Here is a 23,202-nt window from a genome sequence, read left to right on the forward strand (position 1 = left end):
ATGCTGTCACCGTTGGTGGGCTGGGGTGAGGCGGGGATGGGCAGGGTGCTGACACTGGCAGGACCATGGAGGGCACCGGGCGCGTGCTCTCAGCCGAGACGGCCCTGCCCACAGGGTCGAGGGAGAGTCTAGGAGTCCGAGCCCCTTCCTCGGGAGGCACACACTTCCCTACAGCTGGAGCAAGACCAAGTCCTTGGCTCCCTTGCCTCAGGAGCTCTGAGGTCTTTGACACCCTCAACCCCCAGCCGATGGGTGGCAGTGGCCTCTTCCTTCTAGATGGTCAAGCTGAGGTCTAGAGAGAGCCATGCGTTGTCCAGCTGGGGTTGCAGGGGGCAGAGGGAGGAGCAGAGAAAGTGGAGAAGTTGGTCTATGAATTGAGGGTTCCTGGAGGGGCGGGGGAGTGGGGCTGGAGCTGGGAGTGGGTGGGGGTGCAGACACTGTAGGGGCAAGGGCATTGGTCCCATAACTGTCATCTCCCCCAGAGCTGGGATCTTTATTTTATTTATTTATTTATTTGCCGTTAAAATCTGGGATTGAACCAGTTGCTTGAATCTTACAGCACATTTCTTTCATGGCTCCTGTTGTCACATGGAGTCCTGGGCCTGGGACAGGTGACAGGTACTTAGATGCTGAGCAGTTGAGTTTTCGGGTGCTCATGACTGCATGACTGTGCAGGGATTTCAACTGCAGCAAGACAGAAGGAGGGCAGACTTCAGGAAGAACTTTTGTGGATGAGGCCCTCTCCGATGAGGGCCTTAGACAGGAGCAGGCATTGCATCCTGCCCAGCCCCCTAGACCCTTCCCTGGGGTGGCAGGAAGTGACTGGCATCCACCCCAGGGGAATGAAAGGCCTGTGGACGACGTGTGTCAACATGGGAAGATGCCACATCTGGGAAAGCCGGAGGTGACGTCACCGCAGCTTTGGAGTAGGTATGCAGGGGTCTTGCCTGTGAGGAGCACCGAGGGGCTGGGCACAGTCGGGAGGCAGAAGGAGCGAGCGTCTGAGCCTATCCTATGCCCACCTCTCTCCTCGGTGGGCCTTCCCGGAATGGGACGTGGCTTTTTGGGGTCCCCTCTGCCTGTTGACCCCTTGCCCATGGCCAGGGCTTCATGAAGGGACTTGGAAAGAAAAGGGTGGGAGGCCGGGGATCCGGCTCTGGCAGCACTCAGTGGAGCTTCTCCGAGCCCCCTGGATTTTCTAGCGAGGAGCCTGGACCTGCCAGTGGCTTTGCCAGGGGTAAAGGGTGCCATGTCGTTGAAACCCGCACAGGAGGACACGGCTACACAGAGCTGCCGAGGGGGAATCGCCGGGTTCTGCCGACAGTCACAGCTCCCAGCGTCTGCCCCTCCCCTGGGGAAGCCCCGCAGCCGCCTTCCTCAGCCGCCCTGGGCGGCGAAGCTCCTGTGTCCCCTGGGACCTGGCTCCTGTGCCTGCCCTGCTGCTGGTGGGCTCCTGCCTGCCTCCCCGGATGTACCTGGAGGACCTCTGAGGCGGGAACCGTTCCCTGGGACCAACCTGTGGTTCAGGTGCAGCCCTGAGCGGAGCCACATACAGCATCAGCTGCTGCCCCTCCCTGCGCCTTCCTCACGTTGATGTCCCAGCCCCAGGAAGGCCCAGTCCTTCTGTCTGGGCCAGTGGCTGGAGCTCCAGCCCTGGTCTGGATGGCTGTGTGCTACAGGCCTCGGCAGACAGTTCTTCCTTCTCTGGGCTTAGTTTCTCCCCATGAACTCCCAATTCCTTGCCAGATTGCACATGTCATCACGTCAAGGCTCACCGAGTCGGACCCACAAACTGCCCTGTTTGCTTTTGGTTTATTTGCACACATCCGCACGGAGCATCTGATCATCTCTGTTTCGGGCACTGACAGGGGATGCAGGCATCCCAAGCAGTGTCTTAACCTCTGTGGCAAACAGTCGCCCCTACAGGGGTCGTGTCTAAGGCCAGAATTCACCAAAAGGATGAGATGAAGTCCCAGAGAAGCCAGTAGTGGCAGAGCTGGGTGAACCCTTGACTTCTGCTTCCTTGAGACGCCAGCCTGGGCCTGGAGAGGTTTTCAGGTAGAACCTGGGGGACGGGGTAGGGGTGGGAGTTTCCACCTCCGCCTGGAACTGGAAGATGAGCTGAGCTACATTTCCCGGTTACAATGGGCCCGGGATGTGCCAGGATTGTAGCACAGTTGTTAGGGCTTAGCTACCACCTGGGACTCGTGCACCCCACATCAGAGCACCTGCTCCCAGCCCAGCTTCCTGCTAATGTGCACCCCAAGAAGGCAGCAGATGTTGGCTCATCAGTTGAGTGCCTGCCACCCCATGTGGGAGACCTGGATGGAGTTCCTGGCTCCTGGCTTTGGCCTGGCCCAGCCCCAGCTGTTGCGGGCATTTGGGGAGTGAACCAGCAGATGGAAGATCTCTCTCTCTCTCTCTCTTTCTCTCTCTCTGACACTCTGCATTTTAAATAATGAAATCTTTCAAAAAAAGAGGGAAGGGTGGGCCCTCTGGGTAGTGAGGGGACCTGGGCTGGGAAGCAACCTGGGAGAAACTGGCCAAGCCTGGGTGGAAAGGTCGATGGGCAGCGGGCCGCGGTCCCGCCATTCCTATGGATCCTAGAGGGATTCTGAGGAAGGGAGTGAACCCCTCCCCGCCACCCTGCTGGAGGCTGGGAGGATGGAGGGAGGCCCACTGTCCATCCGAGGCTGGTTGCCTGCGAGCACTCTGGGGCCTCTCAGAACAGCCCCAGCCCTGAGACCCAGGGGGCCCTGCAGGAATCATGAGAGGAGCACACACGTGCCTGGCCGCCTCCTACAGCCGGGGTCTGCCTGCTACTTCCTTTCTCACCCGTGGTCATCACGGTCCTCCTCAAGGCTGGGGCCTGGATTGGGGATTGGATTCTGTCCGGCCCCACTGCAGCCCTCAGAAGAGATCAGAGCAGCGGCCTAACCCATTGTGGCCCAAGGGGCAGGGCTAAGGGGCAGAGGCGGGTCTAGAAAGAGGAAGGACCCACTCTTTAAGGGGTCAAGGCCAGGGTCTCCAGCTGCCACTGGGGCTCCCTGCTTCCCGAGCTCCGCTCCATGGCCACCCAGAGGGGTCGGCTGGGAACCCCTAGATCTAACCCCCCACCCCTGCTTGCCCAGGACTCCTGATGGGCCTGGAGCCATGACTCCCTGTGCAGAGCCCCTCTGGAGGAGAGACCAGTCAGTCCCTACGTTCAGTGCAAGGAGCCTCCAGAGTGATGGCGGAGACAGTAACCAATCCGACGGGGGAGGCAAGACTGTCATGGGGCTCAGGATATAGACACAAGGAAGGACAACAGTGCAGACCCCGTGAGTCGGAGGACGAAAGGCAGACAGAATGTGGGATGGGGCCCAGGATCTACTGAGTAGGAGAAGGGGCAGCGGCTGCCTCTGACTGCAGTGCCCTGGGCCCACCCCAGTCAAAGCCAGCCTGGGCCGGAGAACAGGGGGTGCAGGTGTCGCCCCGACTCTGCACGGTGCTCAGAGGCTCTGAGAGCCTGGGAGAGAAGCGGAGGGGGGACAGACGGGAGGCCAGGGCCTCAGTGCCAGGCCCGGGGGGCTGAGGGGTGCATGCTCCGTCCCCCCAGGGCAGGGGCCCAGACACAGGCCCGGCCTGGAGGCCTGGCTGCCCTGCCCTCCCCTGCGCCCACCCCAGCCCTGCCCCAGCTGAGCCAGCCTGGGTCGGGGCGCGGGGAGCAGGGTGCCACAGCTGCTGTGAGGTTCGCTCGGCGTGGAGCCTCAGTGGGGGTTGATGGGAGACTGCCAGGCGCCGCTTAATAGGATTTTAATTATACAGCTCCAGCAAGAATTTTCTCCCCCTGGGCTTGGGCCCTAGCAGATACCTCCAGCCCCACCTCAGCATCTTCCCAGCCCTGGCAGCCTGCTCACCCCGGCCCCCACTGCCTGCCCTCACCCTGCCCCCCGCTGCTGCGGCGGGCTCGCCAGGCCTGGCATCTGCCGCAGCAGCCCTGGGGACACTGGCTCCCGGGGAGGGCCCGCCTCAGGGCGCTCCCGTGGGGTCCACATGTGGGCCGCTGCGTGGCCAGCAGAAGGGGAGGGCCCACCTTGGCACTCACAGCCGGACACTGTGTTCGTAGTGCCAGGGTGACTGTGTCCCACGCTGGGCCCTTTCACGATGGCTGTCTCATGTGACAGGTACAACACAGGCAGGCAGGGCAGATGGCACGATAATCTCCAGTTTATGGATGAGGAAAGAGTCCCCAGGAGTTTAGGGGACTTGCCCAAGGCCTCAGTGAGTAAGGAGTCTGGACTCCTGGCACGTCTGCTGGAGTCTGGGCCCTGTGTTCTGTCTGTGGCCTTGGCCCGCCATCCCCTCTGCTCTGTGTCCCAACCAGGAAGGGCTCCGAGCTGCTCTGCTTAGAACGCGTCTTCCCTCCTCCCCCCACGGCCCCAGCATGCTGGACTGCCTTGACTGGTCATTGCCTATTAGCCAATAGCTCAGCATTTCCTCGGCTCGATAAGACAGACTGCCCTGCTCCCCACTGGTCTGTGCAGTGACCCCTGCCCTGACCTCCCCTTCCCTGACACCAGCCACCCATGCCGTCAGGGTCACCAAACAGACTTTCTTAGCAGAAGCACTTTGAGTGAGACTCTTTTTTCCTGTTTTTATTATTATTATTATTATATAATTAATTTTAAAGATGTTTTTCCTCTATTTGAAAGGCAGAGTTGAGAGAGAGAGAATCTTCCATCTGCTGGTTCACCCTCCAAATGGCTGCAATGACCGGAGCTGGGCCAGTCTGAAGCCAGGAGCCAGGAGCTTCTTCCTGGTCTCCCACACAGGTGGAGGGGCCCAAGGACTTGGACCATCCTCCACTGCTTTTCCCAGGGAGCTGAAGTGGAGCAGCCAGGACAGGAACCAAGGCCCATATAGGGATGTTGGCAACGCAGGTGGCAACTTTGCCCACCATGCTACAACACTGGCCCTTTTGTATTATATTTTAAACATTTATTTTTAAATTTTAGAGCAGTGTTAGAAGTACAGAAATGTGGACATCCTATGGCACCAGGCCTATTTGTCAGGGGCAAGAAAAAGCACAGGGGTACCTTATGATGACGACTCTGCACAACGTCTGTGTGTCATTGCAGCTTTGATGCCACAGAAACACAGAGCCACGCTCTGCCTGAGACTCCACAGGGTAAGGGACTAAGCAGTACGATGGGGACCTCCCCTCACCCCTTCTCCAAGGCTGCTCCTGCCCTCCCTCCCCGTGCCCTCGTGTTCTCTGCTGCTTGATCGTCTTTGCTCGCCCCCCCCTCCCCGCCAAGCCGCAGTGAAGGCTCCCCTCCCTCACACCAGCCCGCGCTCAAGCCACACTTCCTCCAGGCGCCTTCCACGAGCCCCCTCCTCCGGCAGTCTTTGTTTCTGTCCCTTTGGCAGGCACACAGCTGGGGGTGATGACAAAGCTCCCTCCCCGCCATGCAGTCAGCATTGGTCAGCAGAGCTGTGAATCATGACAGGAGCCAGGGCTCCAGGAATGCCATCGGCTGTGACTAGCAGTGGGCTGTGCCCCCAACACTCGGATGGAGCAGGTAGGAAGGTGTAGAAGATCCGGTGTGTGCTCTGGGGGCTCCCCCAGTCTGTACAGGAGGCACCCACACATCACACATCCTGGCTCATGACGGCCATGGCTAGCAGAGTTCAGGCCAAGCCCAGCGCTCTGTATCCATGGCTGGGGACGGGGGTTCTGGTCAAAGCCTCTGCCCTCCTCTGCCCTGTGTGGCTTTGCTCTTTTTTTTGCTAGAAGCAGAGGGGATGGCCAAGCTGTGCCACGGCCCAGACTCAAGCCCAACCAGAGGCGGCGGCTCTGTTGCAGCCTTTTCCGCCTCACCTGTGTCTTTCTGCACGGCAAGGCCTGGACGGCCATGTGCAGCTCCTGCCTCAGCTTGCCTGCCCCCATCAGAGCTCTTCTACTTCCCTCCCACCTGCAGGCTGCACTCCCCCCCTCCACCAGCGTCCCAGAGAAACCCCTCCCACCAGCACCAGGGGGTCTCACGCCACACCTGCTCCTCCCCCAGCTCTGGGGCAATGGAGCTGGGGCTGTGGTGGCATCAGGTCCACCTGAGGCACCAGCCACCTGGACTTGCCCTTGGCCAGTCCATCCACCTGCTGCCTCAGTGCTTGCCAGCTTCCGCCATCCCCCTGAAAGGGAGGGATTTGAGGTGAAGAATATGGCGGCTCTCCACGTCTGTCGCTGCAGCCTTCCTGCATCCCCCTGGCTGTCTAGGCTGGCATGGTAGAGACGATGGGGCAGGCAAAGGGCTCTGGAGGCGGGAGAGGGTCCCCAGGGCAGGGCCGACCAGAGGGAGGCCACCCTGGGGAAGAAGGGATTGAGGATGTGCCCCCAGCTGTGTGTGCATGTGACCCCATGAAGGTGTGCGAGTGTGCGTGTGTTTACAGGTGAGGAAGGCCATGGCCGCTGGACCACCCTGCGTAGGTCCACCGCAGGGGGCACCCAGGTCTTCAGCTCCCGTGGGGCCCGAGCCAGGAGAAGCTGCGGAGCTGGCCGGCCAGGGGGCGGAAGACTGCAGTGGCACGAGATGAAAGGCCGGGAGTGGGGCTGCTGGCAGCCGGACAGGCGGGCGGCGGGCGGAGGCGGGGGTGGGGGAGGGGAGATAACCATCTGTGAGGGCTGCCAGGTGCGGCCGCGGTGCAGTGTGGAGGACGCGGGCGGAGCTCTGTAGCCCTTGGGATCAGGGCGAGAGCCTGAAGTTGGAAGCGTTCCCTCTGAGGTCATCTTGTCCAGCCTGATGCCTCCAGGCCCTCGGCCCTGCCTGGGGATGGCTTCTGGGGCCAGGTGCTCTTCCCTGTCCTTGGTCCCCAGCCTGTCCTCCACCTGGCTCCCATCTCACTGGAGCAGCATTCCCTGACATCTAACTGGAGCCCTCCACGTGGGGAGGGCCAGCCGCGTCTTGCCTCCTTGACATTTGCTAACTGCCGGGGCACATCAAATAGCTCAGGATGGGGTCCCTCTCGGTCATCTGTTGCCCTTGATTCTGAATTTCTCTTGCTGTAGCTGTAGGACTGTATCTGACAACGCCCTGAACTCAGCCCAGCTTTGGAGAGAAGCTTCCAGAGACCACAGGAGGAGACGGAGCTTTCTTGCTTCCTAAATACTTCCCTTAGCCTCTCTGCACCTCTCCATATTCACACCGACTTCTCCAGTGCAGGCTTCCTGTTCTCATCTAGAATCTACTTCATCCGTCCCAGCAAAGTCCCCGTCTCCTGAGTCCCCTTGGATGCATTTTCCCAGAGCTTCCACGCTGGCCTGCCTATCCTGAGCCTCACCACAACACCCTGTTCAGTGCCCTTTAACGCACGCTGCTCGCAAAGCCGTTGCGAGGGATTCCAGCCCCAGGCCTCTCTGACCTTGACTGCAACGTTAAAGCACACAGCCCAGGTCAGGCAGGTCCTGGGCCCCAGCGCAGCATGGCTGACCTGCAGCTTTAAATATCTGCTCTCGGGGCGGGTCTCTGGCACAGCGGTGAAGACGCTGCTTGGGACGCCGCCATCCATCCAGTCTCGTCCTGGAGCGCCTGGGTTGGAGTGCAGCTCTCATCCTGACTCCAGCTTCCTGCTGATGCACACCCTAGGAAGTCACAGTGATGGCTCAAGTCCCTGGGTTCCCTGCCTCCCACGTGGGAGACCTGCACTGGGTTCCAGGCAGGCTCCTGGTTTTAGCTTGGCCCAGCCCCAGCTGTTGCGGGCATTTGGGGAGTGAATCAGTGGATGAAAGCTCTCTGCCTTTAAATAAATACAAAAGTTTAAACATCTGCCATTGTGATGAATACTCATCAGGCCCTAGTTTGGAGCTTCTTGCTCTAAGTAATCAAAATAAAGAGCACGCATGTCTGCATGCCAGTGAGGGAGACCGAGTCTGAGCAGGTGCGGGGGAATAGGGAATGAGAGGATGCACTTGTTACATCCTTCCTTTCACAGAGCCCACACGCAATAGCTGATCCTTTTTAAATTTAAGAATAATGCAATGGGTTCTTGCCTAACAAAATTCCCTTTAATGTCAAGCACTCATGTTCTTACTCCTCTTTGATTTCCTGAGGTTCTCACAAATTAGCCTGGTGTTCAACACAGATGCACAGGACAGATGAGAACCACTTTGCTCTACCAAATAATTCACATAACACTCTCTTATGTAAACCGGGGCAGGCACCATACAGCCACAGGTTAGGGAATCATAGTGGCAGGCATCTGACACAGTTCAGGACACCTGCACCCATACTAGGGATCCTGGGTTTCAGTCCCAGCTCTGTTCTCCGTTCCAGCTTCCGGCTACCGCACACCCTGAGAGGCAGCAGGTGATGGCTCCCGTACCTGGGTCTCTATTTAGGCTGGCCCAGTCCTGGCCATTGCTGGGAGTGAACCAGCAGATGGGAGATCTCTGCCTGTCTCTGTCTCTGTGTGTGTCTCTCAAATAAAATTATAGTTTTTCAAAAAAGAAAAGAAACGGGGGTGTGGGGCACAGCATTGTGGAGGTAGGTAGCGGGTTAAGCTACCTCTGGCATCACCAACATTCCATAGGAGCGCCGGTTCGAGTCTTGGGTTGAGACCACTTCTGATCCAGCTCCCTGCTAATGCATCTGGGAAAGAAGCAGAAGATCTCTCTCTAGCTCTCTCTTTTCCTCTCTGTGTAACTCTTTCAAGTAAATACAATAAATCTTAAAAATAAAAAAAAAAGGAAATGGGGTGTGCATTTGGTTCAGGAGGTAGGCCGCTGCTTAGGACTCTGCATGTCATTATCAGAGTACCTGGGATCAAGTCCCACCTCTGCTTCTGACCAGCTCCCTGCTGATGGACCTGGGAGGCAACAGGTGATGGCCCAAGTACTTAGGTCCCTGCCACCCATGTGGGAGACCCGGATGGAGTTCCTGGAGGATGGAAAAATCTCTGTCACTTTGCCTTTCAAATAAGTAAATCTTATAAGAATTTTACATAAAGATGGGTCTAAGCAGAACATCTGAAATGTGGTAATGAATCTTTAATTGACAGTGTGATAGATACTGAGTGTTGGAATTATGAAGCACTATATAACAATAATTAGATTTACAAACATTAGAATTTAACATTTAATTAAGTAATTGTAATATGCATTCTTTTAATTTTTTAAGATTTATTTTTATTTATTTGAAAGGCAGAGAGAGAGAGGGAGCACACTTCCGTATGTGGTTCATTCTCTAAACGGCTACAATGGTCAGGGCTGTGGTAGGCAGAAACCAGGAGCCAGGAGCTCCATCTCTGGCAGGGGCCCAAGCACTTGGGCCACCATGCACTGCCTTCCCATCTGCCTTTCAATAGTTAAATGAGAGTATTTTAGTCAGGTGTTCAGCCATATAACAACCATCTACGTACATTTTGGATTTTACTGTTAAGAAGTGATGTCCGGGCTGGTGCCGCGGCTCACTAGGCTAATTCTCCGCCTTGCGGGGCCGGCACACCGGGTTCTAGTCCCGGTCGGGGCGCCGGATTCTGTCCCGGTTGCCCCTCTTCCAGGCCAGCTCTCTGCTGTGGCCCGGGAGGGCAGTGGAGGATGGCCCAGGTCCTTGGGCCCTGCACCCCATGGGAGACCAGGATAAGTACCTGGCTCCTGCCATCGGATCAGCGCGGTGCGCCGGCCGTGGCGGCCATTGGAGGGTGACCTTTCTCTCTGTCTCTCTCTCACTGTCCACTCTGCCTGTCAAAAAAAAAAAAGTGATGTCCGTCCGAGAGTGTGGGAAGAACGTATTTCATTTCACATTTATTACCTCCATCTGTGGCCCCATCACTCCAGTCCTGGGCCCCTCCCACACACACACACCAGGGTCTGCTTCCTTGCTCTATTTCCCGCTGGTCTCCTCTGCATGGCTCAGCAAGGCCTCCATGGCCCACCCCAGGCACCTGCTAGCAGCCCTGGCCCCTGGGGGTCCCCAGAACACACGGACATTTCGCTGTGCCTGCTCTGACCTGAAACGACCTCTCCCTCACCATCACCACGCTCCAAGCCTCAGCCCCAGCGTGCAGGGGATGGCTGCCCTCAGGGAGCCCTCACTGTTGGGAAGGCACCCCTTAAAAGTCTCTCCCACTGGCACTGTGGCCATTTGGAAGGGGTGAACCCGCATAGGGAAGATCTCTCTCTCCCTCTCCCTCTCTGACAGTGCATTAAAAAGTTAAAAAGTCTTCAACATGGAAAAGCCTGGATGATGGCCAGGACTGGCAAGTGAGACCCGGTCCCTTGTCTCACCCCATGCATTTCCATCAGTGTTATCATTGTCATCAAGTGCCCGGGAAGTGACAGACTGCATGGGACCTGCTCTGGGCTGGCTGCTTGGCTTCTAAGCAGGCACTATTATTTGCTCCATTCTTCAGCTGGAGAAACCAGGGCCAGCAAGGCTGAGGGAAGCCTACAGTTTTCTGGCAGGTGTACGAAAGCAGCCAGCTCCATGGTTCACAGACTGGGGCACCCAGAGCTGAGCAGTCCTGCCCAGCCATGGGATCCCCGTCCTGAGAAGCCTGCTATCCCCCGCCTCCCGGCCACCCCCCCAAGACCACAGCTTGGTCAGCCAAGCAGCTGTCTACCCAGGAGCCAGGCATACGTGCAGACCCCTTCATGGAGACAGCCCGGCTCCCCTCCCTCTGTCTCTGCCCTCTGGCCCAGCCTGTGCCTGGCCAAGGCTCGGGACGTGCTGGGGTCAGACAGGAACGCTGCTGGTGGCCCCTGTTCATGCAGTCAAAATTCATAAGCTGGGAGCCAGGACTGTGGCGTGGACACGGCCCGCCTGGAGCTCGCGGTCCATGGAGGGCAGGGAGGAAATCATGACCTCTTGGCCCACCGGCAGTGTACAGAGGGGCTGGTGTAGTGGCACAGTGAGTTAAACTGCGCCGTTTGCAACCCCAACATCCCAGAGCAGGCTCAAGTCTGGCTGCTCTGCTTCTGATCCAGCTTCCTGCTAATGCATCTGCAAAGGCAGCAGAATATGGCCCAAGTGCTCGGGCCCCTGCACCCATGTGGGAGATCCGGATGGAGTTCTTGATTCCTGGCTTTGGCCTGGAGCAACTCTGGTCATTGTGGTCATTTGGGGAGTGAACCTGAGAATGGAAGATCTCTCTCTCTCTCTCTCTGCCTTTCTCTGAGAGTGAGTGAGAGTGAGCAGTACAGAGAGGTGCTAAGGATAAGGGCACCAAAGAACCGCCCATTCTAGAAGAAGGAGAAAGGGAGGCAGGCCAGCCCAGGATGTGAGCGAGAGCTGGAGCCTCCAGGAGTGGATGTGTCCAGGGGAGAACTCAGGCGGGGAGGCAGCCAGAGTGGGGTTGCAGGGGTGGGCAGTACAGCTCAGTCTGGGGGCCATGAGCTGGGGGCCACAGGGGCTGGAGGAAGGGCCTTTGACCCTCCTCCAGCTGTGCTTGCTCCCCTGGAGGGAGATGGAAGCAGAAACGGGAATTTGGAGAACCCGACTTCCGGCCAGTCCCCAGATGTGGGGGCAAAGGGCTGGCACAGTGGAGCCCCCTGAAATGATCTCAGAGCCCCCACCCCCGCCTCGTGTCAGCACCTGCCATCCCTGTGTGCACCCACAATGCACAGGGACAGACCTCCACACAGCTGGACAGGGGTGTGCATGGGATGTGTGCCATTGAAGGGGACCCAATCATGGCCATTTCCGGCACCTGTCTCCGAGAGACAAGTGCCAGCAGCAAGGCAGGGCAGGCTGAAGGCAGTTGTCCCGGGGCCGGCGGTTACTGGAAACTTCCAGGAGGAGGCAGAAGAGGCACTAGGCTGGGTTACCTTCCCCAGATGAAGCTCACCTAACTGCAGCTGCCTGTGGTGAAATAAAATGTGCCAGTTTAGAAGGTAGGAAGTTGTGAAAGGTGCTCTGGCACCGTGATAAAGCTGGCAGAAAAGCAAATCCAATTATTTAAAAACAATAAGTAGTAACTTGCAAGAAGATACAAGGACTGGACTGGGGGCAGCATCGCCTTCTGCCACCAAGACTCCGGGGCTCCTCTGGTGTGAGAGAAGCCACTAAAGCCCTGCAGAGCCGAAGCTGGGGGGAAACACTGATCTCCCTTGGAGGGCATCGGGGACTTCTGTAGGGTGTTAGAGCGGCAGAGGGACCCTTGGAAAGCTGAGATCACACAGCTCTACCCGGGCTTAGATTACGAAGGCATGGGGGGGAGGAGACCAATTACTGGACAAGCTGAGCGCACCAACAGGGGTGTGAGCATGTGAGCACACGCACAGTGCGTGCCTGAGCTGAGCGCTCCACTGGCTGGACAACCATCACTTGTGAGGGCACTGTGTTGTCTGCAGCCTGGAAGCCAGGGGCCGACCTAGGCGGCTTCTCAGGCAGGTGCTGGAGTGCGTGTGCTGTGTGTGTACCCCCAGGCGCACGGGTGTCTCACTCATCCACGGGGCCGTGTGTGGTGAGCAGGAGTGCACACGACCGGGGACTCGGGTCAGGTGACCTCGCAGGCTTCTGTTTGGGGCTGCAACTGGGGAGCAAGCAGTAAATTCGGGCATGACCCTCTGGGATCCTGCTGTCCCAGGTGTGATGCGCAGGTGTGTGCGTGGGAATGTGTGTAGGAGGCGGGGCTGGGGAGGTCCAAACCGGGCGTGAAGTCTGCTCTTGCAGGCTCCAGGACAGGACTGACCGGAGGAGTGTGGCTCAGGGGAGGGCTGGATTGAGGGGTGCTCAGAGTCGGGGCTTCCTGGATGCCAGCCCCTGAATCGCCCTCTCCAGGGATTCTGCGGGGCTCACGTCCTGGTGACTGCCTCTCAGGACGCCAAGGAGGCACCAAGAGCCTTGTCCAGGGTGCCACTGCTATCCAAAGCATGCCCAGACCCCTGGCTCCGAGCCCAGAGCTCTCGTATCAGTGGCCACCTCCAGCATGAGGAGGTGGGTGCCCGGGTCATGGTTGGGGCCCAACGGTGTTACCTTTAAGACTGGGAAGGGAATCTCTTCCCAGGCACTCACACGCCTTGGGGAGCTCACTCGAAGCTCCACCTGCGCAGTGTACTCTGCCCCGCCCCCTGCCACCCCCAGGCCCATCTGCTCCCTGAGACCCCTCTCATCCAAACCCCCCGTCCCCATGGCAACCTCGTGGCCAACGGGAGGAGCCGCTGCCTGCGGCAGCATCGCACCCCCCCCCACCCCCACCCCCCCGCAGCTGGGCGCTGCAGCGGCTGTTCTGGCGCAGGAGGGCGAGGGGGCGGCTTGTGGGCGTAGCGACGCCGGGCTGTCTGCTCCGCTCGTCCAGGCTCCCATTAGCCAGCCGGCCCCAGAGGCCTGCGCAGGCTCCGGCTCCTCGGCACCTTTGTTCCTTAATTATCACTGGGGAGCCCCGCTCACCTGCCTGCCACTTTCTAAGAAGCTGTCTGGCTCCCCCTCCCCAGCCTGCACTTCCAGGACCTAAGCCCCCCACCCCTGGGGCGGGGCCTGGTGTCTAGCAGAGGCTTGCCCAAGGCGTCCGCAGCCTCCAGCTCCTCAGGGCTGCCCGCCCTCCCCTTCACAGCCCCTCACAGGAGCCCTTGCTCTTTGGCCCTGTTCCGCCGCTGCGAATCCTGCCCGGATTGACCCTGTTTTGGATGTCTGGGCTGAAATGGACCTTCCCATGGGGTTCAACACCTGCCTCCCCACTGGCCTTTGGGATTGGGCCACCTACAGAACATGCTCAATGAATAGTCAAGGGGAGGGTGATTAGCCTCAGCAGCTCCTACTTGAATGCCTCTGTTGACGGGGAGCTCACTGCACCCCAAGGCAGCCAGTGCCACCTTGAGAAGGCTGGGTCTGGTGTAAAACTGCTTTCCTGGCATGCGCAGCCCACACCTCTCCCTCTCATCTAGAGTCCGCCTTGCTGTGTCTCACCGAGGCTCCGTCCCATCTTCCCCGCCGCGGGCTCACTGACGCCCTCCTCAGGCAGGAAGCCCCCCAGCGGGAGGCTCTGTCCAGCGGCCACTTCAGTCTCCTGCGGGGCTTGGGGACTGTCAGGCCTGACCCAGCTCAGTGCTAGCCCCCCGCTTTCCTCCTCTCAGCCTCTGGCCACTGTTCTCAGGCAGGAAGGCAGGGGAGGAGGCACTGGGGCCAGAAGCCTCAGGCCAAACAAGCTCTAACAGCCAACAAGCTTGGCGGCGGACGGGCGCTTGCCACACACACTGTCCGGGGCTGCGGCAGGCCTCGGGGAGTCGGGTGGGAGACGGGAACCTCCCCCGTGCAGCAGGCCTGCCTCCGGCGCTTGCACAACTCCCTGCCTCGAAGCGCCGTGGGCACGAGGGGTCGGAGGCTGAGCCGCCGGCTGGCAGAATGGGCAGCAAGGGCTCCCCTGGTTCAGGCCCGAGCCTGCATGGTGCGCCTGTCCAGGGAGCACTGCCAGCGAGGTGCTGTCCAGGAGGTAGCCAGAGCCTCCCTCTGCCCTGGGGACCCAGCCCCTCACCCACAGATGCACAGAGGAGGGGGCGGGGCCAGACCCGGGAGCCCTGTGTCACAAAGGTCTCAGAGCCTGGGGCCTGGCCTTGCGCCCAGTGCTCTGGGGAGGCTCCCGCCTGTCCCTCTGCACGGTTCCGGTCCCCAGCCTGGACCCAGCCAGAGTTTCCTTTACATCGCCATCTTTGTGCTATTTAAAAGGTGTCTGGGTCTCTCCTCAGACTGGGGGCCCTGAGAGGACGGGGCCGTGCCTCTCCCATCAGACTGGAGGCTTCCTGAGAGCAGGGTCTGCCTGCCCTCAGACTTGTGTGCACGCAGGAAGGGTGGCGCTCGGAAGCCCGGCCACGCCTGCAGCCACGCCTGGGCTCAGCTCTGTGCGTCCTGCGTCCCAGGAGGGCTGAGGGAGGCCAGGAAGGCGCCTGGCACTTTGGAGGGCCCTCTGGCCAAACAGCAGCGGGGGTGGAGGACTGGGGTCGGGAGGCCACCTCCAGCCACCAGACCGTGACCTCAGCCTGGCTGCCGCGTGCTGCCGTCCGGATCTGACTCAGGCCCTTCCCCGGCTGCTGCTGGGCGTCCAGCTCCAGGATCGGCCCCAGGAGGCCACCAGGATCCACCCAGGCAGAGGCCGCTGCCCCCAGGTCCACTGAGGCAGCCCAGGGCTCCAGCAGGGGAGAGCAGGGGGCGAAGGTCCCCCGCAGAGCCGGGCTGCCGGCTGCAGCACCTGCAGCCCTTCCCCTCACCCAGAGATTTCTGCCAGTGTCGGTGTGGGCCCTGCTCCGGCACCGTCCCCCAGCCCCTGCCCCACCCCAGGCTGGCACAGAGGGATCCCCAGGGGGCAAAACAAGGCACTTCTCCCGTGAGGAGGGGTCTTCCGAAGTCACCCTGAGAACCCTCCTCATTATGAGAAATTCAATGAATTCACTGCTTCTGGAATGTTGCCCGGAGTCTGTGTCTAGAAGAGGGCCCTGGGGCCTGGGGGGGAAGGGGAGATGGACCCTGACTGAGCCCAGCAAATCCGGTGGCCTCCTCCAGGCCTCAGAGACTGGGCCCTGCCCCCTCTCCAGCCTCACCTCCTCCCCCTTCCCTTCGGAGGGGAGGGGACTTCTTGCTGTCTCACAGGCGCCAGGCCCACCTACCCCTGCCCCAGGGCTTTTGCACCAGCCACAGCTTCCAACTAGAAAGCATTCCCCACCTTCTTCCTCGTTCTTGTTACTCAAAACTCGGTGGCTCCTCAAGGCCTGCCTCAGGGCCACTCCGTAAGAGCGCCCCCCCCGCCCCCCCCCCCCGTGCCCCGTGCCCCGTCCCTCCATCCAACTGCCCGCTGCCCCTCACGGCACTCATCACTCCCTGCACAGAGATTCTGGTTGCGATCTAGTACCACCAGGGCATGGCTGTCAGCTCACTGAGTGGCCCGGGGAGCTGAGGAACCAGGGGCCCACGGGGCTGGCACAGGCAGGGGCAGCTGGCCCTGTGGCTCCCAGGCCTCCAAGGGGACACAGAGCTGAGGGGGGAGAGGGGGTGGGAGGGAGGCGGCCAATCAGTGCCTTCCTAGGATGCCCCTCCCACCAGTTCAGAACCCAACTCTGGGGGCCATTGGGGAGGCCACAGAAGGAGGCGCCACAGTCCCCATCCTCCGGGTGTCTCCAGACAAGAGGGACAAGGGAGCCTCTCTGTGCTCAGGTCAGAGCTTCCAGAGCCAGAGACGGTGTCCCTGTGGCCCCATGGCGGGCCCCACGCTGTCCATCTCACCCTTTCTGCCGCTTGCTCTGGCTTCCCCGGTTCCATCCACTACCTCCTCACTCCCCCAGGCCTCCTGGCTCCTCCCCACGAGAGACCCCTGGCCTGTGGTCCCTGCCCTCTGCAGCCATGACAGCTGGCAAACTAACCTCCATGAGCCCCAAATTCCCAGGCCCCGGAAGCAAGCTCTGCCAGGGGCCAGCTCACGGGGCCGGGGCCCGGGAGAAGCCTCCTGCCGGATTCCAACCTGCACACCCTGCGAGGGAAGCCACCGGCAGGGACAGAGGCTCGCGCTGGGAGAGCTCAGTGCCTCACTTCTCCTCCTCCTGTGACCTTGGGGGAAGTTCTACTTCTCTGTTTCTGTCTCCACCTGTGAGATGGAGAGAACGATGCATTTCCTACCGGCTTGCTGGAGTTCTGGAATAGAGTGGGTGTTTAATAAACGAGAAGCCCTCCTTCCCACCTGATCTTCACTCAGGAGCAGTGTGTGGCTCCCAGCTTCCCACGTGTCTGACCTGAATTCCTCTGCCTGCCTCTCCAGGGTCTCCCATGATTCACCTGCCCTTTCCAATTCCCTCGCCAGTCCTCAGACTTCTCACAGCCCCTGCTTCTCTCTCCCTATGACCCAGTGAATGCACTGTGGTCATCCCTCTGCCTCTGCATTCCCTCCGCTCACCCTACTTGTCTTGCAAGCCCCCCCCCCAAGAAGCCCTCCCAGAGCACTCCCTGTCTCCTCCAAAACCCTGCTGGTCACTCAGCCCGCACCATAGCTGTGCTGCCCTGGAGGCCTGCCCATCTGTGTCCGCAGCTCTCCCCTGCCCACGCTGGCCACTTGTCCAGGCAGGCAGAGCACCCCTCCTGGGCTTCCCCAGAACTCACTAGAATGTTAAACATATAGTAAGTACTCAATAAACACCCGTCTTTTGGTTTAGTACAAATCGGTGAATCAGGAGAATCAGTGAAAGACCCGACAGGTGCTGGGAGGGAATCTAAGGAGGTGAAAGTGCTGAGCCTGACACCTGAGCCAGGAGCTGCTTCCTCCCTTCTCTCTTCATCCTAACCTCCCTGGGAGGTAGCACGAACCCATTCTACAAATGGGAAGACTGAGGTTCAAAGAGGAGTAGTGACTTGCCCAGGGTCACGTGGTGAGACATTGGTAGGGGCACATACCTAATCTGAGGCTGGGAGGCAGGGTGGGGACGGGGGGTGGGGGGAGGCATTCTGGTGGGGGTGGGGTGCAATCTGTTCAAAGGCTCAGAGCTGGGAGGCCAAGGTGAGAGCGTGGAGGGGGCAAGAGGCACATGGAGGGAGGGGCTGGCGCGCCCCTTTGAACAAGGGCGGGAGGGGCTCCAGAATTCTCTGAGCCAGCAAAGGCTACAGCAACTCCCTAGCCTCCTGTGGCCAGGGCCCCAGAAGATGGCAGGGGCAGGGGTGTCAGAGAGGCTGCCATCTCGGATTTCTCACCACCTGTGTTCCCAAAGACATAGCCCCTGCCACTGTCACCCCAGCGCTTGTCCCCGGCAGGGCCTCTGCAGGCCTCACCTTGCCCATGGCCTTGCTTCTCCTGCACGGACCCCCACTGCCTGCGCAGGCCACCAGGCGCAGCTGCAATAACACGGCTCCCTCCCGCCCTCCCGCCCTCCCTCCCTCCCGGGGCACTGGACTATTTACAGCTCACCAAGACATGCACGCCCATGAGCTCACTGCAGCCCTCCCTGCCCACCCTGGGAACCCAGCGGCTCAGGCACCATTTTGTAGATGGGGAAATCGAGGCTGGGCCTCCTAACCCATCAGTTGGTGGCTCTTCTCACCTCCTCCAGGTGGGTGGCCAGGGGCAGCTCTGTCTGAAGTGGGTGGGGGGGGACTGGGCAGGGCCAGGCCGGTGGAGGGGTGGGAGCTGATGAGGCAGCCTGTCCCAGGAGTGGGAGGGAGCCTCCCAGGCAGCCGGCCAGGAGGCCAGGACGGCGGGGGTGGAGGGAAGTGTTCCTGGCCCCAGCCACTGGCTGGGCAGGAGGGCCTGCAGGCTGGGCAAACTGGCTGGGAGCACAGTTGGGGGTGCCTGGCGCCCCTGGCTAGGGCAGGAGGAAGGAAGTGGGGTCCCAGCCTTGGAGTGTGGCTGTGTGCTGGCTGCAGCTGGAAGGATGCTGGGTAGATCCCAGAGGGGACTTACCAGCCCCAGACTCTGCTTAGGCCCAGCTCCTCTGCCACCTGCGGAGTCCGGCCCAAGCCCTCCCCACTCACTCACACGAGGATGGTGTCCCCGGGCCTTCCTTCCTGTCTCACCTCCCCAGATCTGCAAGAATCTGTCCCACATCCGGGCCTTCCTGGTGGCCCACCCTCCAGGACTCACTCCCCCTCCTAGCAGGCAGCAAAGTCCATGGCCCCTTCCAGAGGCTTCTCTTCTTTCTTTCTCAGCCTCTGAACTTAAAGCCCAGGAGGCCACAGTTTGAATGCTCCCCAGCCTTTGTCTCGGAGCCTGGGTATGAGGGGCATTCTGCCTCCCCTATAAGACCAGGGGTTCTGGGCGCTGGGGACTGTGTCTCCCGCAAGCTTGCGAGCCGCCTTCCTCCAACTCTGCCCATAGGGGGCGCCCAAACAGTGTTGTTGAGTCAGGGCGTCCTTCCTGACACTGCAGGTGCTGAGGTGTGATTCCACAGGCCATGGGTCTGAGGGAGGTGTCCGGCGCACCCCCCCCTCCCGCCCCGTAGCTCCAGTTTCCTTTAGGCTTAAGGGAGAATTTGAAGGAAGGAGGGAGCCTGCTCATTTAGGCTAGAGGCTGGGGACCAGACCATGACCTCTAAATCGTCCTCCTGACCTTGCAGGCTGGGGCAGGGGTGGGGAGTGCGAGGGACCCAGATGCCTTGCTGGGTCCTGCTCTGAGTGTCCCCAGCTCCTGGGCAGACGCCCCAACCAAGCAACCCCTGCTTCCTTCCCCAAGTCTCTCGGAAAGTGGTGAGTCAGTTGTGGCCATGAACTCATCCCAGGCAGTAAAAATAGGAAAGCAAACAGGCAGCTGCTGCGGGCTGGGGGAGAGGGCCCAGGCGGGCGAGGGGCGAGGGGCTTCTCCCCCGGGGGCAGACAGGCCACAGTCCTTTGCAGTGAGTAGCCTCCTCAGGGCCCTGGCAACTCGACCACATCAAAGCCACCCCAGGAAGGTGTTTGAGGGGATGCTGTGTCACACGCACACAGTCACAGTCACACATGGTGACACAACCGAGTCCCGCAGAGGAACGCACAGTGACACACAGTTGAGGTGCGACACCCAGCCACGCACACGGCAGGCAGAGCCTGGGACCCGCCAGGCAGGCGCCTCGGTGCAGCACACGGAGGAAAGCGCAGGGTCCCACACAGCCCCGCACACCCATGGCAGCCATCTCCACGCAGGGCAGCACACAGCTAACGCCCAGCCCCAGGCACACAGCCCACACCTTCACACTCAGGCCACGCCCATCACTAGGCACACAGCTGCACGGACAGTCATGTGCAGCCACGGCCACGGAGCTCCCACACCAGGCACGGAGCCATGCCCAGGCCACCAGAGCCACACCTGTTACACACCCACAGTTACATCCAACTCACACCGCCACCATCACACATGCGACATCCACACAGTGGCGTGTGCAGTCATGCAGATGGAAACTGAGGCAACTCCGGGGCTGAGTCCTGGTGGCACCGATCGAGCCCAGGGGTTGGGGCTGTGGGAAGTGATTCACCACCACCCACTCATCCCCCCTCGGGTCTGTACTCGTGGCCATCCTCCCTCCTTTTTCTCAAGATTTATTGTATTTATTTATTTGAAACGAAGACACAGAGAGAGAGAGAGAGTCGTCCAACCACTGGCTCACTCACCAAATGATTGCAACAGCCGGGACCAGGCCAAAGCTAAGAGCCAGGAGCTCCATCCTGGTCTCCCATGGGGGGGCGGGGCAGCATCTGTTGGCCTCCGGTGAGCATTAGCAGGGAGCTGGATTGGAAGCGGGGCAGCAGGAACTCCAACCACTCTGCTGACATGGGGGCGTCCTACCCCACTGCACCCAGCGCCGGCCCCCACCCTCTCTCCTGAGCATCTGCTGTTCAGAGGCCTCCAGGCGTCACTGAGATCCTGCACCCCTGCCTTGGAGATGATGGAGTCCCGTCGACGTTAAACAACATCCAGTTACTCACCTGCTGTCTGGCCCCGTGCGCCAGGTGCCGCACTAGGTGCTGGGGAATAGACCGGTTATTCTAAACCGGATCACAATTTCCCACCAACGTAATCCTATTTCCCGTGTGACCCTCCATGGACCAGCCCCAGACACCTACTCCCCACCGCCCTGTCCAGGACTGGGAGAACCCCACCCCACCCCACCCCACCCGCAGGCCCCATACTTCAACCACATTTGCTTCCGGGGTCACTTCCAGGAGGGTGAATGGTTCTCATGCGATTGATCCAATCTTGGAAGGAGGCACAGGGCACAGCCTCAGGAAGGACCTTCCTGTGACCTTGGCCTTCCCTTTTCCCGCAGAGTGAGCCTTGAGAGGCAGCTGGGTGACAGCTGTGTTGAGGTCCAGAGAGGAAACCTCTGTCCAATTGCAACTTGTCACTGGGGGCCAGGCTGGTCCCCTCACCACTCAGCCTCTGCACCTGTGACCCAAGGGGCAGGGCGCTGGGCCCCATCATTGTCCCACCAGAAGCACTTAGGAATAAATTCAGAGCCGCAGGCCCACCCCAGACCTTCCTAACACCCACTGACTCAGGGCCTGTATGGCCTCTTCCAGCCTCAGAAGGACTGTGAAACTTGGAGGAGGGGTCGGCGCTGTGGCACAGTAGATTTAAGCTCTGGCCCAAAGCGCCAGCATCATATATGAACGCTGGTTCAAGTTCTGGCTGTTCCACTTACGAGCTGGCTCTCTGCTAATGGGCCTGGGAAAGCAGAGGAAGATGCCTCAAGTCCTCGAGCCCCTGCACCCACGTAGGAGACCGGAAGAAGCTCCATGCCCTTGGCTCCAGCCATTGTGGCCATCTGGGGAGTGAATCAGCAGATGGAAGCTCTCTCTCCCTTTCCCTCCCTCTCTCCCCCCCTCTCTATAACTCTGCCTTTCAAATAAATAAAATAAATTAAAAAAAAATGCTTGCCCCTCCCAGCCTTGGGCACCCGCCACGCAGGAGCCACCACCACCCTGTGGCGCGTGCCACATCATCATGCTGGGCAGCTGAAGGACTTGTGGTTAGAGCAAGTGACAGCCAGGTCAGAACTCAGGGCCTGTTCTTGGCTGAGGCCAGGCTTCCAGGCTGGGCTGGGCCATGAGGAGTCCTGGGACCTTTTCCAGGCCCAAGGATGCCCGGACACAGGAGAATCCTTGACCCCAGGCTGGGCAGCTTGCCTCCGAGGGACGTCTGCAGGACACGGGGGAGAGTCCCAAGCACCTGGGCATTTGAATGAGGGTTTGCTTCTTTTTAACACAGTTCCTTGTATTGAATCCATCTGCTTCCTGGTTTCTAATTGTCTCCTTTCCTGATGCTTAGGGGACCCAATCCCAGGTCTGGATTGGAGGGACACGAGCAGCCCTAGCCCATTTCTCTGGCCCCTGACGAAGCCTCCCAAGTGCATACCTCATTTGAAAAGCTGCATTATTGGCTTTCCAGGTGCTGGGCACTCTGCTAGTCACACACAGAACCTCCTTTGATCCTTGCAGCAGTGTCACAGGCTAAGGATTATTAATCCCATCTTACAGACCACGAGAATGAGGCCCGGCAGTCCTCAGCCACCTGTGTAAGCTGGTAACCATCGGAACTGGGACTGACGGCTCCTGCAGCTGCTCCGGAGCCCAGCTCGCAGCCACGCCTCGCCCCATGCCCCGGCCTCGGCTCCTCCAGCCACGAGGGCTCAAACACTTCCTGAGCCTGCACACATGCACCTTGGGGGAAGCAAAGCTCAGTCAGACGTGCACCTGTCCCTGGGATGTCTCATTCCCACAGAGTAGTCATTCCATAAAACGTAGAAGCAGTTGGGGTCTAAAACAGAGGTGAAGAATGGACTGCCTTTGAAATCCCTCCTTACTGAGTTCCTTCCTTAACCCTAAGCATTCGGTGCAGCTGTTAAGACACTGCTCGGAACGCTCACATCCCATCCGTGAGTGCCTGCGTTCCAGTTCCAGCTCCGCTTCTGATTCCAGCACCCTGCTGATGCACACCTGAGAGGCAACAGTGATGGCTCAAGCACTTGGGTCCCTGCCACCCACATGGGAGACCCAGAATGAGTTCTCTGCTCCTGGCTTCCATCTCGCACAGCCCTGGCTGCTGGGAACATCTGGAAAGTAAACCAGCAAATGGGAGATACACACACACACATCTGCCTTTCAAATACAACGAAAATAAATCAATTTTTAAAACTGTCTTTCTGGGGCTGGCGCTGTGGCATAGCAGGTAAAGCCATCTCCTGAGGTGCCAGCAGCCCACATGAGTGCCAGTTTGCATCCTGGCTGCTCCACTTCTGATCCAGCCCCCTGCTAAAGCACCTGGGAAAGCAGCAGAAGATGGCCCGAGTTCTCGGGTCCCTGCCACCCATGTGGGAGCTCCTGGCTCCTGGCTTCAGATCAGACCAGCTCCAGCCACTTGGGGAGTGAAGCGGCGGACGGAAGCTCTCTCTCTCTCTCTCTCTCTCTCTCTGCCTCTGCCTCTCTGTAACTCTGCCTTTCAGATAAATAAGTAAATCTTAAAATAAAATTGTGTTTTCTTAAATTGGCTCTAAATCTGCATTCCTGTGCCTTCCATTTGGTTCTCTGCCTTCTTAAAAGGAAGCGCTTGACATTTTCGGGTGATCCTCACGTCCCTGCTGTCTACTTTCCATGGGGCCAGCTGCCTAATTTCTTTTCAAGTCCTGGCTCTTGCCATTGCCCCGCCCTCACTCAGGCCACCGCCCACCCCACGCCCCTTCAGGCCATGCAGCAGCCAAGCTGGGCTCCTCCTTTGCCTTTCTCAGTTGGGGTTCTCTGGAAAACTCCAGAGTCAGGAGGCTGGAGTTCCAACCCTGTTCTGCAATGATGG

General features: G+C 59.6%; 1 long non-coding RNA gene across 1 annotated transcript; it reads left to right on the top strand.

The window, feature by feature from the left end:
- Positions 1 to 441: 441 nt before the first annotated feature.
- Positions 442 to 7,822, top strand: LOC138845956 (uncharacterized). Its single transcript, XR_011383274.1, has 4 exons — positions 442 to 930; positions 1,271 to 2,058; positions 5,121 to 5,170; positions 5,413 to 7,822. It is a non-coding gene; the product is annotated as an uncharacterized lncRNA (long non-coding RNA).
- The last annotated feature ends 15,380 nt before the right edge of the window (positions 7,823 to 23,202 follow it).

Source organism: Oryctolagus cuniculus, chromosome 17 (assembly GCF_964237555.1).
Source record: "Oryctolagus cuniculus chromosome 17, mOryCun1.1, whole genome shotgun sequence".
In the NCBI taxonomy this organism is placed as follows: domain Eukaryota; kingdom Metazoa; phylum Chordata; class Mammalia; order Lagomorpha; family Leporidae; genus Oryctolagus; species Oryctolagus cuniculus.